Below are 12921 nucleotides of genomic sequence, written 5' to 3'. Positions count from 1 at the left end.
TGACATCTAGACAATACTTCCTCTGAACAGCAGAATAGATTCTTCTCAAGTTCACATGGAACATTCACCAAGATAGGCCACATGCCACGTCATAAAAATACCCTAACAAACTTAAAAGAATAGAAATCATACAGAGTATATCCTCAGACCACAATGGAATTAAACTAGAAATCAGTAATAGCTGGTGAAAGACATCTAAAAGATTTATATAAATGGAGAGATATTCCATGCTTGTGGAGAGGAAGAATCAATATTTTTAGATGTGATCTATAGATTAAACACAGTTTCAGTCAAAATCCCAGCAAGCTATTTTGTAGATAACAACAAACTAATTCTAGATTTTATATGAAAAGATAAGAGACAAAGAATAGTCAACACAACAGTGAAGAATAACAAAGTTGGAGAACTGACACTATTGGACTTCGAGACTTACCATTAAGCTACAATAAGCAAGACAGCATTTTAGTGAAAGAATAGATACATAGATCAATGGAATAGAATAAAAAGTGCAGAAAAAGACCTGTACAAATGTAGTCAACTGATCTTTGACAAAGGGGTAAAGGAAAGTGATTGTAGAAAGAATGGTCTTTTCAAAAAATGGTGCTGGAGTAATTGGACATCCATTTGCAAAAAAAAAATCTGGACATAGACCTTACACTTTTCACAAAAATTGACTCAAAATGGATCATAGACATAAATATAAAATGGAAAACCTTAAAACTTGAGAAGAAAACAAAGGAGAAAATCTAGGTGAACTTGGGTTTGGCAATGACTTTTTAAGATAAAACATCAAAAGAATGATCCATGAAAGAAAAAATTTATAAGTTAGATTTTATTAAAATTAAAAACTTGTGCTCTTCAAAAGACTGTTAAGAGAATGGAAAGACAAGGGAGAAAATATTTGCAAAACACATATCTGATAAGGGACTTGTATCCAAAATATACAAAACTCAACAATACGAAAACAACCCAGGATTCCCTGGTGGTGCAGTGGTTAAGAATCCGCCAGACAATGCAGGGGACACAGCTTCGAGCCCTGGTCCGGGAAGATCCCACATGCCACGGAGCAACTAAGCCCCTGTGCCACAACTACTGAAGCCTGCATGCCTAGAGCCTGTGCTCCGCAACAAGATAAGCCACCGCAATGAGAAACCCGCGCACGGCAAGGAAGAGTAGCCCCCACTCACCGCAACTAGAGAAAGCCCGCGCCCAGCAACAAAGACCCAACACAGCCAAAAATAAATTAATTAAACAAAAAAATTTATTTTTTTAAAAAGTAAACAACCCAATTTTTAAAATGGGCAAGAGATCTGAACAGATACCTCACCAAAGAAGATATACAGATGATAAGTAAACAAATGAAAAATACACTCAACCCCTTTTGTTATTAGGGAATTACAAATGAAAACAATAATGAGAGACTTCTACATACCTATTAGAATGTCTAAAATTTTAAAGAAGACCTATGTTAAATGCTGGTGGAGATACAGAGCAACAGGCACTCTCATTTATTGTTGGTGGGAATGCAAAATTGTACAGCCACTTTGGAAGACAGTTTAGCAGCTTCTTACAAAGCTAAGCATAGTCTTACCATATGACCTAGCAATTGTGCTCCTATATATTTACCCAACAGACTTGAAAACTTATGTGTACACAAAAACCTGCACATAAAAATTTATAGCAGCTTTATTCATAATCACCCAAAATTGGAAGCAACCAAGATGTCCTTCAGTAGGTGAGTGAGTAGTCTGTGTTACATCCATACAATGATATCTGTAAGACACAGCATTACCTACTGGGTCTACTAAGTGCAAGTGATGTTTTTGGCCACATGGTGGTGGTTATTCAAGTTCTTGAATCATTTGAAATCTCCCTTAGATCTTAGTTCCCAAAATAAAATTCAAATCAGGTACTAAACTCCTCCTGCCAGCACTCAGAGAGATAAAGACTTTTTGTTCACTTTAAAAAGGTTAGATTTCTCGTCACGTGGTCTCTGCTATAAAATGCAGTCACAACTATGCCAGGCTAAAACACAGAAACAAATATGGGGAATAACATGTCTTTACACCCTGACCTTACACTTACTGTCCCGTGTAATTAGTAATAGCAATGCTTTTTACTTTCAAAAGTGTACAGTTTACAGGACTTCCCTGGTGGCACGGTGGTTAAGAATCTGCTTGCCAATGCAGGGGATACGGGTTCGAGTCCTGGTCCGGGAAGATCCCACGTGCCGCAGAGCAACTAAGCCCATGTGCCACAACTACTGAGCCTGTGCTCTAGAGCCTGCGAGCCACAACTACTGATCCCGTGTGCCACAACTACTGAAGGCTGTGTGCCTAGAGCCTATGCTCTGCAGTAAGAGAAGACACCGCAGTAAGTCCACACACCGCAACGAAGAGTAGCTCCAGCTTGCTGCAGCTAGAGAAAAGCCCACGCACAGCAACGAAGACCCAACACAGCCAAAAATAAAAAATTTTTTAAAAGTGTACAGTTTAAACAGTATGGAACCTCCTCAATTTTCCCCCAAATGGATCACTCCAACTTTTAACGTCTTGATTTAATGAAATTTCCATGTTACCTATTTTATGACATGGGTCAGTGATTTGATTGCTTTGCCCAGAAGTCAGATACCTTTTTCAAAGACACCCGTTTTAATTAAGCCCATCCTAAGGAAGGTACTTTTTCCATTTGTTTGTTTTGCTTTGTTTACTGCAAAAACTTCCAACTTAAGTGTTACCACTGTGTTTTGGAGTTTGAAAGACTGGAAACAAACAGACAAAAACGCTTCTTTCTCGTGCGAGTTATGTTCATTGCCACAAGGTGGTGGTTTCCTCAAGGGAAACACTTCTGTGATCCAAACTGAACACCAGGAGCATTTTCTCGATTAAAACTCTTCAGAGCCGTGATGTGACCGTGTAAAAGAAGAATGAACCTACTCGCTTTAACAGCAAACCACAAACCAGAGCAAATTATTTCCCCAGATAACTTCCAGTCTTCCATGTTAGATAAGAATACATATACATATTAGATACATATAATACATCGTTGTCTATGCTGACAAATATCTCTGCTTCTGGATATTATGTTTTCTTTTTCCATAAGTACCAGCATGTCCCTACTGTAATTTGCTCTGAGGAAGGCAGCCAGGAGTCATAGAACTGGGAACTTTCGAGTCTAATAGGCTTGGGTGAGCCCTGGACCTACCACCTACTGCCCGTGTGAGCTTGGGCAAGTTACTTCAACTTCTTCAACTTCCTCAGCCTCGGTTTCCTTGTCTTTAAAAGGAGGAGTATAATACCTACCATTCAGGGATGTTGTGGAGAGAGATAATGCCTTTTAAAGTTTCTGGACAGTAAAGCCGTTATTGGTATTGTTGTTAAAGTATCATGTTTGGAGTGTAGGATCATTGCTGGGAGGTAGCTTCCCAGTCAAGGATCAAGATGACCACTCCCTCCCTTGCCTACAGATGGAGCCATTGGATTAGTTTTCCTCAGTCAGGGTGGACATGGTTAGTGTTACTCGGGGGCCTAAGTGGTGAAGTATCAGATGTAGAATCTTCCACACTCTGCCCCTAGCTGCCAGCTTGATGTTACCAGGATGGCTTTAATGACCAGAAATTTTACATTTTTGATGAGATTTAATTTACCAATTTTTTATTCTATTTATTGTTTTCTTTGTCTGAAGAGATCTTTTCCTAAGGAATCTTTGCCTACTCCCATGAAGACATACCCTTTATCTTAAAGTTATAATACTAGAAATTATTTTTTAATTATAATAAAAGAAGTTATTTAAAATTCACATTTAAATGATTAAAATTCACATTTGAGATGATCCATCTCAAATTCACTTTTTCATTGAAATTTTTATTGAGATAATTATAGACTCACACAGTTGTAAAAATAACCTTGAGAAAATCTTTGTACACTCTGCCGAGTTTCCCCCAATGGTAACATTTTGTAAAACTATAGTATAATATTGCAACCAGGATATTAACATCAATACAATCCACCCATCTTACTCAGGTTTCCCTAGTTTTAGTTGTACTCATTTGTGTGCGTGTGTGTGTGTGTGTGTGTGTGTGTGTATGTGTGTGTATTAGGTTCTATAAAATGTTGTCATATTTAGGTTCATGTATTCACCACCATAGTCAAGATCCTGAACACAAGGATCTTCTGTGTTGCCCTTTATAGCCACAACCACCTCCCTTCTACATCTCTCCCCACCAGTCCCTAACTTCTGGCAACCAGTATTATGCCCTCCGTTTCTAAAATTTTGTCATTTAAAAAATATCTAGTATAGCACAGGGAATTCTGCTCAATATTCTGTAATAACGTAAATGGGAAAAGAATTTTAAAAAGAATGGATACATGTATATGTATACCTGAATCACTTTGCTGTACACCTGAAACTAATACAACATTGTTAATCAACTATACCCTAATATAAGATAAAAATTTTTTAAATGATATCTAAATCATATCACACAGTATGTAGCCTTTGGGGATTGGCTTTTTGTCATTCAGCATAATTCCCTACAGTTGTTGCATGTATCAATATTTTGTCCCTTTTTAATTGCTGCACATCCCACAGTATGGTTGTACCACTGTTTCAGATTAATTTTTATGGAGGATATGAGATAGAGGTCAAGGTTCTTTTTTTATTCCATATGGATTTCTGACTGCGAGCATCATTTGTTGAAAAACTTTCCTTTACTCCATTGGATTATTTTGGCACCTTTGTCAAATATCAATTGGTTGTTAAGTGTGAGTTTCTTTCAGGACTCTCTAGTCTATTCCACTGATCTATTTGTCTATCCCTATGTCAGGACTCCTCTGACTTGATTATTATAGTTGCATAGTGTTATGGGCTGAATGTTTGTGTCCCCTCGGAATTCATATGTTGAAACCCATTTCCTAATGGGATGGTATTTGAAGGTGAGGCTTTTAGGAGGTAATTAGGTTATGAGGGTGATGCCCTCATGAGTGGGATTAGTGCCCTTATAAGAAGAGGCCAAATCATTAGCTAGCTCTCTTTCTGCCATGTGCCATCCTAAAATTTGTGTGGACATCTAAGGTCTTAATTCTAAATGGCCTCTGAGTTCTCTAAACTTCGCTAATATTTATCTCAAAGATTTGCATGTGTCTTGGAATACTACCATATACATATCTGTTTTAATGTAAAAATAATGTTTTAAAATCTTAACCATCAGAGATCTAAAATTCTTCTGTCTTGTTTGTTGACGGGGTGATGCTATTGGATTTCAGAAAATTGGGCTAAATTGAAATGAGACAACCTTGCATTTTCAGTTTCAAAATCCAAGCAATTTCCCTTTTTCTGACTTGGTATTATAATATTTCAAATACTAAGACATGAAAACACATGGCTACAAATGATGATCATTTTCCAATCATTTTGCAAGCTGGGGCTGGGCATTAGTCAGAAGTGGTGCTGAGGATGCTGGTCCCAGGCTCTGAGCTGCAGAATGATGTTGGGGGCTGGCCACATTGTTAATGTGGCAGAGAATGGCTCTCACTCAAGATCAGCTTCTTATCAGCTGCCAGGAAATGGGTTTTTTCATCAAAGGGTTTTTTTCAATGAAGAAAGATTTCTGACACTTAAAATTTTATTTTTTACCCTGCTGTCAGCAATATAACTATGATGAGCCTGCGTGTAGTTTTCTTTGTATTTATCCTTTTTGGAATTCATCAAACTCCTTGAATCTATGGATTTATGTCTTTCACCAGTTTTGGAAAATTCTCTGCCATTGTCTCTCTGAATACAGTCATTTCCCACTTTTTGAAAGTTCACTTTATGTCACCTTGCTTTTATAAAAGACCTACATTAGTACATGTTTTCACTAATAGAAAGAAATCCATAGAGGCTTTTCACTTTTAAGGAAAAAGGAAAAAATCAAAAATAACATTCAGCATTTGTTTTGCATGGAGCTGTTACAGAAGCAGCAAAAGTAGCATCGCCACACTCCTTCCCAGGAACTACATTCAGTGTCTCAGCATCAAGGCACCATAGCTTTGAATGGTGTCTGTGAGCATGTGTGCCTTATTTCAATTTATTTTGTGCATCTATTAGCACAAAGGTAATTGCTATTTCATTTTATACTATTTCAGCCTATGAAAGTTTTCATAGGAACGTTCTACTTTCAGATAGTGGGGAAAACCTGTATTGCTTCTGTTTCATTTTCTCTCTCTCCTCTCCTTCTGCGAATTGGGTGATATGAATGTTAGACATTTGAATATGTCCCACATATCTTTTTGATACTATTATCTCTTTTTCTCTCCATCTTTTTTCTCCCTCTGTGCTTTAGTTTCAACATGTTCTTTTGACTCATCTTCAAGTTCATTAATTTTGTGCTCAACAGTGTTCAATCTGTTATTAAACTTATCCAATGAGTTCTTGATTTCAGTTATTATACTTTTTAAGTTCTAGAATGTTCACTTTGTTTTTATAGTTTTGGTTTTTTGCTAGATTCCACTTATCTGGTGCCATTTTTCTCCATCTAATCTGTCTACATTTTTCTCCACTTTATTCAACATATTAATCTAAGTGAAGGTATTATGAATTTTTAAAGTACAGTTTACCCTTGAAAGGCACGGGTTTCAATTGCACTGGTCCACTTTTACGTGGATTTTTTTTCAATAAATATACAGGCTGGTGGCCCTCGGTATCCATGAATTCCACATCCACAGATCCAACCAATTCAACCAACTGCAAATCGCAAACTGAACACATGCTCTGAGGTTTGTTGAATCTGTGGATGCAGAACCAGCAGATACTGGAGGGCCGACCATGGGGCTTGAGCACCTGTGGAGTTTGCTGTCTGCATCGGGTCCTGGAACCAATCCCCTGTGGGTACCGAGGGATGACTGTGTAATACACATACAGTGAAATGTGTAAAGTGTGCTAATCATTAATGCACAGCTTATTGAACTTTCACGTTGGTATATATTCATAAAACCACCACCCACATCAAGATACATAACACTTCTGGCACTTCTGTCCCACCCAAGCTGTTATCTTCCTCTCGCCCAAGAGAAAACCACTATTCTGACATCAATCACCATCAGTTAGTTTTACCTTTTACTGGACTTCATAAATGTCTTTTTCATCTGGCTTCTTTCACTTAATATAGTATCTGTGAGATTCATTCCTGTTGTTTTTGTATCATTCTTAGTTATTGCAGTAGAGTATTCCATTGTATGAATAAACTACAACTTATTTATTCACCCTCCAGTTAATAAACATTTGGATTGTCTCCTGTTTAGGGGCTAATTTCTCTTAGAAATATACCTAGGAGTAGAAACGTTGAGTCCAAAGGTAGCTGTATGTTTAGTTTTAGTAGATTCTGCTAAACAGTTTCTCAAAGCCAGTTGTGCCAGTTATCAATTTATTACCTCTCAGATCCAAATCCATACTTAATGACCTGCCCTGTGCTAATGGAGCTGGGCCCTGCAAACATTTCTCCTTTGCCATCTGGCACAGCGTTAAGGTTTGTCAGTAGGGAGCACTGGCAGTCACTGCAGGAGAAAGAGGACTCTCTTCCTGGTTCTGATGTTCTCACCTGGAAGACTCCTGCAGCATGTGGCAACCAGAAATACAAAGCACATCTCCATGGGCAGCTTCCTCCAAAACTCCAGAGGTTGACCTTCCAATGCATCACTCCTGGGGGAAGTTTTCCAGCAATTTCCACGGTGTGGCACCCTTCCAGGGATGGCTTCCCTCAGCACCAAGAGGAATGCTTTCCAATGAATACCATCTGCATAGACCTTCAGCAAACCTCTTCATCATCCAGTGGGTCATGGCTACATAATCTCCAACAAGGTATGGTTCTCAGCCCCCTGGTAGAAGGTGAACGTTGGGACTCATACAGACTTGTTCCTTCTTTGGGTGCTCTGTCTCAGCCCAAGAGGCTTCTCCCGACATCTGCTGTAACTATCCTCTTCAGAGTTCTCTTTTCTCCTTAGTAGGTAGTCTCCTCTAATACTTAATAATTCTTTATATTAAAATTTCCTGTCCAAAGTACTGTGTAGTTTCTGTATCCTGCATACACCCTGGCTGATGCATGGATATACCATTTTACACCTCCACCAGCAGTGTATGAGAGTTCCAGGTCCTCCGCAGTCAAAGTCCTGTCTACTGACTCCAATATCTGAATGATCTGGGTGTCTACAATGTTTTCTCTTCCTTATCAATTACATGTTCATGCCTCTTCACAAGACTAGTTATGTTTTACTATACACACACATTGTAAATAAGAAGTAGAGAGACTCCAGATGATGTCATTTGACCCACAGTGTTCCCTCTTTCCTCTGACAAGCAGGTGGGTTGAGGAGTGATCATCTCAATCCATTGAAGGATTGAGCTGGGTTGTGGCTGGGTTTCAGTTTTTACAGGACTCAACGTATCTCCGGTTTATCCCTATTCCTCGTGTGTGGATTTTGATTGAGAGCCTTGCAGATCTCTGTCTCCTAAGCCATGGAAGGTTATGGAGAGTCAGCTCTGCCCTTCAGAAGTTCCCGGTCCAGCTCTCTGGACACTGTCCCCACGGAGCTTCGAAATCTGGCAAATCTCAGGAGGAGGCAGGAGCTGGCCTTGTTTTTGAGGCAGGCTCTTTCTTCTTGGGAAGGCTTTATTTTCTAAGCACTGTGGGACTTTGGAAGATTTCACTCTGCTTTTTAGATGCATTTAGATTCGTTCCAATACCATGTGACCAGTAAAAGCTTTACTGGTTTCTCTTTATCCCATTAGAAGTCTTCTTTCTGGACAAAGATTGATCATCAGCCAGTGCCCCGAATTAGCAAATGTCCTTGGGGAGGGGAGAGGGAACAGATGGAGAGCCTCATCTCATTTTGTTGCAATAGGAGAATTGACCAGCCGCAACCTGCCACGTCCTACTTAGAAGAGGAAATCTCCTGGGCTTATGAAACTCAGAACTCTTTTCAAACTATTGTCCCTAGCATGTGTTTCAAAATCTTAGAGTAGACTTTTCTTTCTTGACAAATTTTTATCATGTCACTACCCTGAGGCTATAGGTGTCAAAACATGGTTCACGGGCTTCCCTGGTGGCACAGTGGTTGAGAGTCTGCCTGCCAATGCAGGGGACACGGGTTCGAGCCCTTGTCTGGGAGGATCTCACATGCCGCGGAGCAACTGGGCCCGTGAGCCACAATTACTGAGCCTGCGCGTCTGGAGCCTGTGCTCCGCAACAACAGAGGCTGCGATAGTGAGAGGCCCGCGCACCACCATGAAGAGTGGCCCCCACTTGCCACAATTAGAGAAAGCCCTCACACAGAAATGAAGACCCTGCACAGCCATAAATAAATAAATTTAAAATGGAAAAACAAACAAAAAAAACCCCACGGTTCAGTGTTTTTCAAACTGTAGGCCACAACCCATTAGTGGGGCATGAAATCAATTTAGTAGGTCTTGCTAGCATTTTCTAATGAAACAGAATAGAATAGAATAGATCAGAGTGCATGGCACATAGTAACAATAAGTATTGTTTCATGAAATTTTTGTTGCACTTGTGTGTGTATGTCTGTGTTCTGGTTTGCAATGTCAAACCTCTTTATTGCTATGGGTTGCAGGCCAAAATGTTTATTTATTTATTTTTAAAAATATTTATTTGGTTGTGCCGGGCCTTAGTTGCAGCAGGTGGCTTCCTTAGTTGTGGCATGCAGGCTCCTTAGTTGCAGCATGCCTGTGGGATCTAGTTCTCTGACCAGAGATCGAACCCAGGCCCCTGCATTGGGAGCATGGAGTCCTATCCACTGTGCCACCAGGGAAGTCCCCCCAAATGTTTAAAAACCGCTGGATTTTAGTTTAAACAGAGGAAGGACGAAGTGGAGAAAAATAAATGATCAGAAACAAATGTTAGTTGAGTATGGACAACTCTGGGGAGAAGTTTGGCCATGAGTGGGAAGTCGATTGATTAAAAGCTGCTCTTCTGGGGGCTTCCCTGGTGGCGCAGTGGTTGAGAGTCCACCTGCCGATGCAGGGGACGCGGGTTCGTGCCCCAGTCCGGGAAGATCCCACATGCCGCGGAGTGGCTGGGCCTGTGAGCCATGGCCGCTGAGTCTGCGCATCCGGAGCCTGTGCTCCGCAACGGGAGAGGCCACAACAGTGAGAGGCCCGCGTACCGCAAAAAAAAAAAAAAAAAAAAAAAAAGCTGCTCTTCTGGCCCCAGAGAGCAAGAGGGAGCCCATGCAAAGGATGGACCGCAAGCATCAGTAACCTTAAGCATCAGAGAAGAAAATCTTGGGAGGCCTAGCTCCTAGTGGGGCTGGGGCAGCTGTGGCAGGTGCAGAGGGGTAGCAGGGAGAGCTGAAGCTGAGAAACGGCTGAACCTGCGTTGGTAAAGCCCATGACAGCCCTGAGAGAAGACCATGGAGTTCCTGGTGCCAGATCACTGGCCAAAGGTCTTGTAGTTGGCACAGAAGGAAGGTCAGCTGAGGGAAAGTACAGGCCTGTGGGTGGGGTGAGGCTCTTTGGCTAACCCATCGTTGGCGCTCCAGGGTCAGCAAAAGATAAATTCCAGCCACAGGCCCGAGGAGACTGGGACTGGAACAAGTGCTAGTGTTTTCTTCACCTTCTCCCTGCTTTCCCAACACCACCCCCCCCACACACACACACACACAACTGACCAACCTGCCCGCCGAGGCCACCAGACATAGGGGAGAGAGTGGAGGCTCTGTGTTCAGAAGGCCCTGACTCTCAGTCCACTGGCTGGGTTGGACTGGGCTTGTGGTCTCCTATGTCTAAAGCAGGCCAGTGAGACCTTCTGCCCGGGTCCTTGGGAGGCGTGCAGACCCATCACTGTGCCCGTGTCTGGCATGCTGTGAGGGCTCCGGAGCCCAGAGCTGCTGGAACCCCCAGGGGCCGCACTGGGGCAGAGTTCTGGAGGAAGGTTGTGCCACCGTGACCTGGCTGGCTCCTGGCCCTGAAGTCCACAGGCCCCCCGGGTTTGCCTACTGAACCCCAAGACACCGGTGTGGGTCTTCTGTGAGGCGTGGCACTCAGCAAGGTTTGGGCAGAGAGGCTGGCACGGGACGCCCTGCAGCGCATCAGGCATGTTTGCTCTTGTCGCTGAGCGGGGAAGTTCTACTCTGGGTCACAGCTCCGATCTTTGTACTATTCCAGGAACTGTCTCCTGGCCTCGGGTCTGGCCTAGGACCTCAGGGCCTGAAATTTGGCCTGAGCCCTGCCTGGGTTCTTGACCTTCTATCATGCCCCATGCACACCTGGTCAGCCATGGGGATCTGCTGGAGTTTGGGGAAAGATTTCAGCTCAGTCATACCTCAGCCTATAAGGTTTTCTCCCTCCCTACACAGCCTAGCTGATTGGTCTTTGCCCATCAAACTCTGGCTCCATCAGCACCTCTCACAGAAAACCTGCCCTGGGCACCTGCCCCTCCCCACACTGGGTTACGCGCCCCTCCTCTGGGCTCCCTCTGCGCCGCCTCTTGATTCCACACCACTTACCCCTCCGCTGGTGCGGAGGTAGGACTGTGCACAGCACCGGCACGTAGTAGGTGCTCTGGCAGCATTTACTGAGGAATGAACCATCAATCCCAGGCCTCCCTTTTCTGCTCAGTGGTCCTGTTCTCTAAAGCTCCTGTTTGCCAGCAGCTGAGCCCTGCTTTATTTCAGGGCGCAAAGAGCAGAAGTGGCAGCCCAAGTGAGATGAACACCCTGTTGTAAGACCCCAGCCATAACCTGCAGGGTCTAATCTCACCATTAGAGAATCCCAGGTACTTGTGTGTGATTACTAGCTGGTTAAGTTCCATTTCTAAGGCAAACAGGTTCTTAAAGCTTTGTGTATGAAAGGGGTATAAAGACAAAGCTTTGACTCATGTGCAGAGACAACCAGGACACACAGACCCCTGCCTGCCTCCCCCAGGGCCTGTGGTAAATGGAAGGGGGAGGAAGATGCGGGTCCCAGGCCAAGACCAGCCGGTCAAGATGAACATCTGTCCCTCAAGGCCCCTCCTCAACCAGTTCTTTTACTCCCTACCGAGATGAGATACTCTTGATGGTACCCAAACCTTCCCCCGAGCCATGGGGACCCGAGGGGTCCACGGGGCCTTCAGAGCAGCAGGTGGGAGTGGCTGCAGGGGGCACAATAGCTCTCACCAAATGGCTGCTTGGATGCCTGGGGTGCCAACTGAAACCACCATGGCATGAATGACTCAGGGTAGCAAAGTTTCCTGAGACCTGGGGTGGTGGGCGAAGCTCTCAAAATGATAAGGGAATGAGTTCCCCAGATGTGTAAAGCTGGTTCCAAGTCATCATCAAGGTCCGTCTACAAAAAGAACATCCTCAAAAATGACACTGATAATCTAAACTACAGTGAGATACGCCCCCCCCCCACACACAATGGCTGTAATCAAAAAGAGATGATAGGGCTTCCCTGCTGGCGCAGTGGTTGAGAGTCCGCTTGCCGATGCAGGGGACACGGGTTCGTGCCCCGGTCCAGGAAGATCCCACATGCCGCGGAGCGGCTGGGACCGTGAGCCATGGCCACTGAGCCTGCGCGTCCGGAGCTTGTGCTCCGCAACGGGAGAGGCCACAACAGTGAGTGGCCCGCGTACCGGAAAAAAAAAAAAAAAAGAGAGATGATAACAAGTGTTGGTGAGGATGTGGACACATGGAATTCTCATACATTGTTGGTTAGAATATAAAATAGCACAGCTGCTTTGGAAAACAGTTCGGGGGTTCCTCAAAATGTTAAGCATAGCTAGCATATGACCCACAAGTCTACTCCTAGGTATTGATATATACCCAAAAGGAATGAAATGTTCATACAAAGACTTGTACACTAATGTTCATAGCAGCTTTATTCATAATAGCCCAAAAGTACAATCTGTCCATCAGCTGATGAAAGATAAACAAAATGTGGTGTATCCAC

The sequence above is a fragment of the Pseudorca crassidens genome, chromosome 5, assembly GCF_039906515.1.
Source record: "Pseudorca crassidens isolate mPseCra1 chromosome 5, mPseCra1.hap1, whole genome shotgun sequence".
In the NCBI taxonomy this organism is placed as follows: Eukaryota; Metazoa; Chordata; class Mammalia; order Artiodactyla; family Delphinidae; genus Pseudorca; species Pseudorca crassidens.
Note: the sequence above shows the minus strand (reverse complement) of the source record.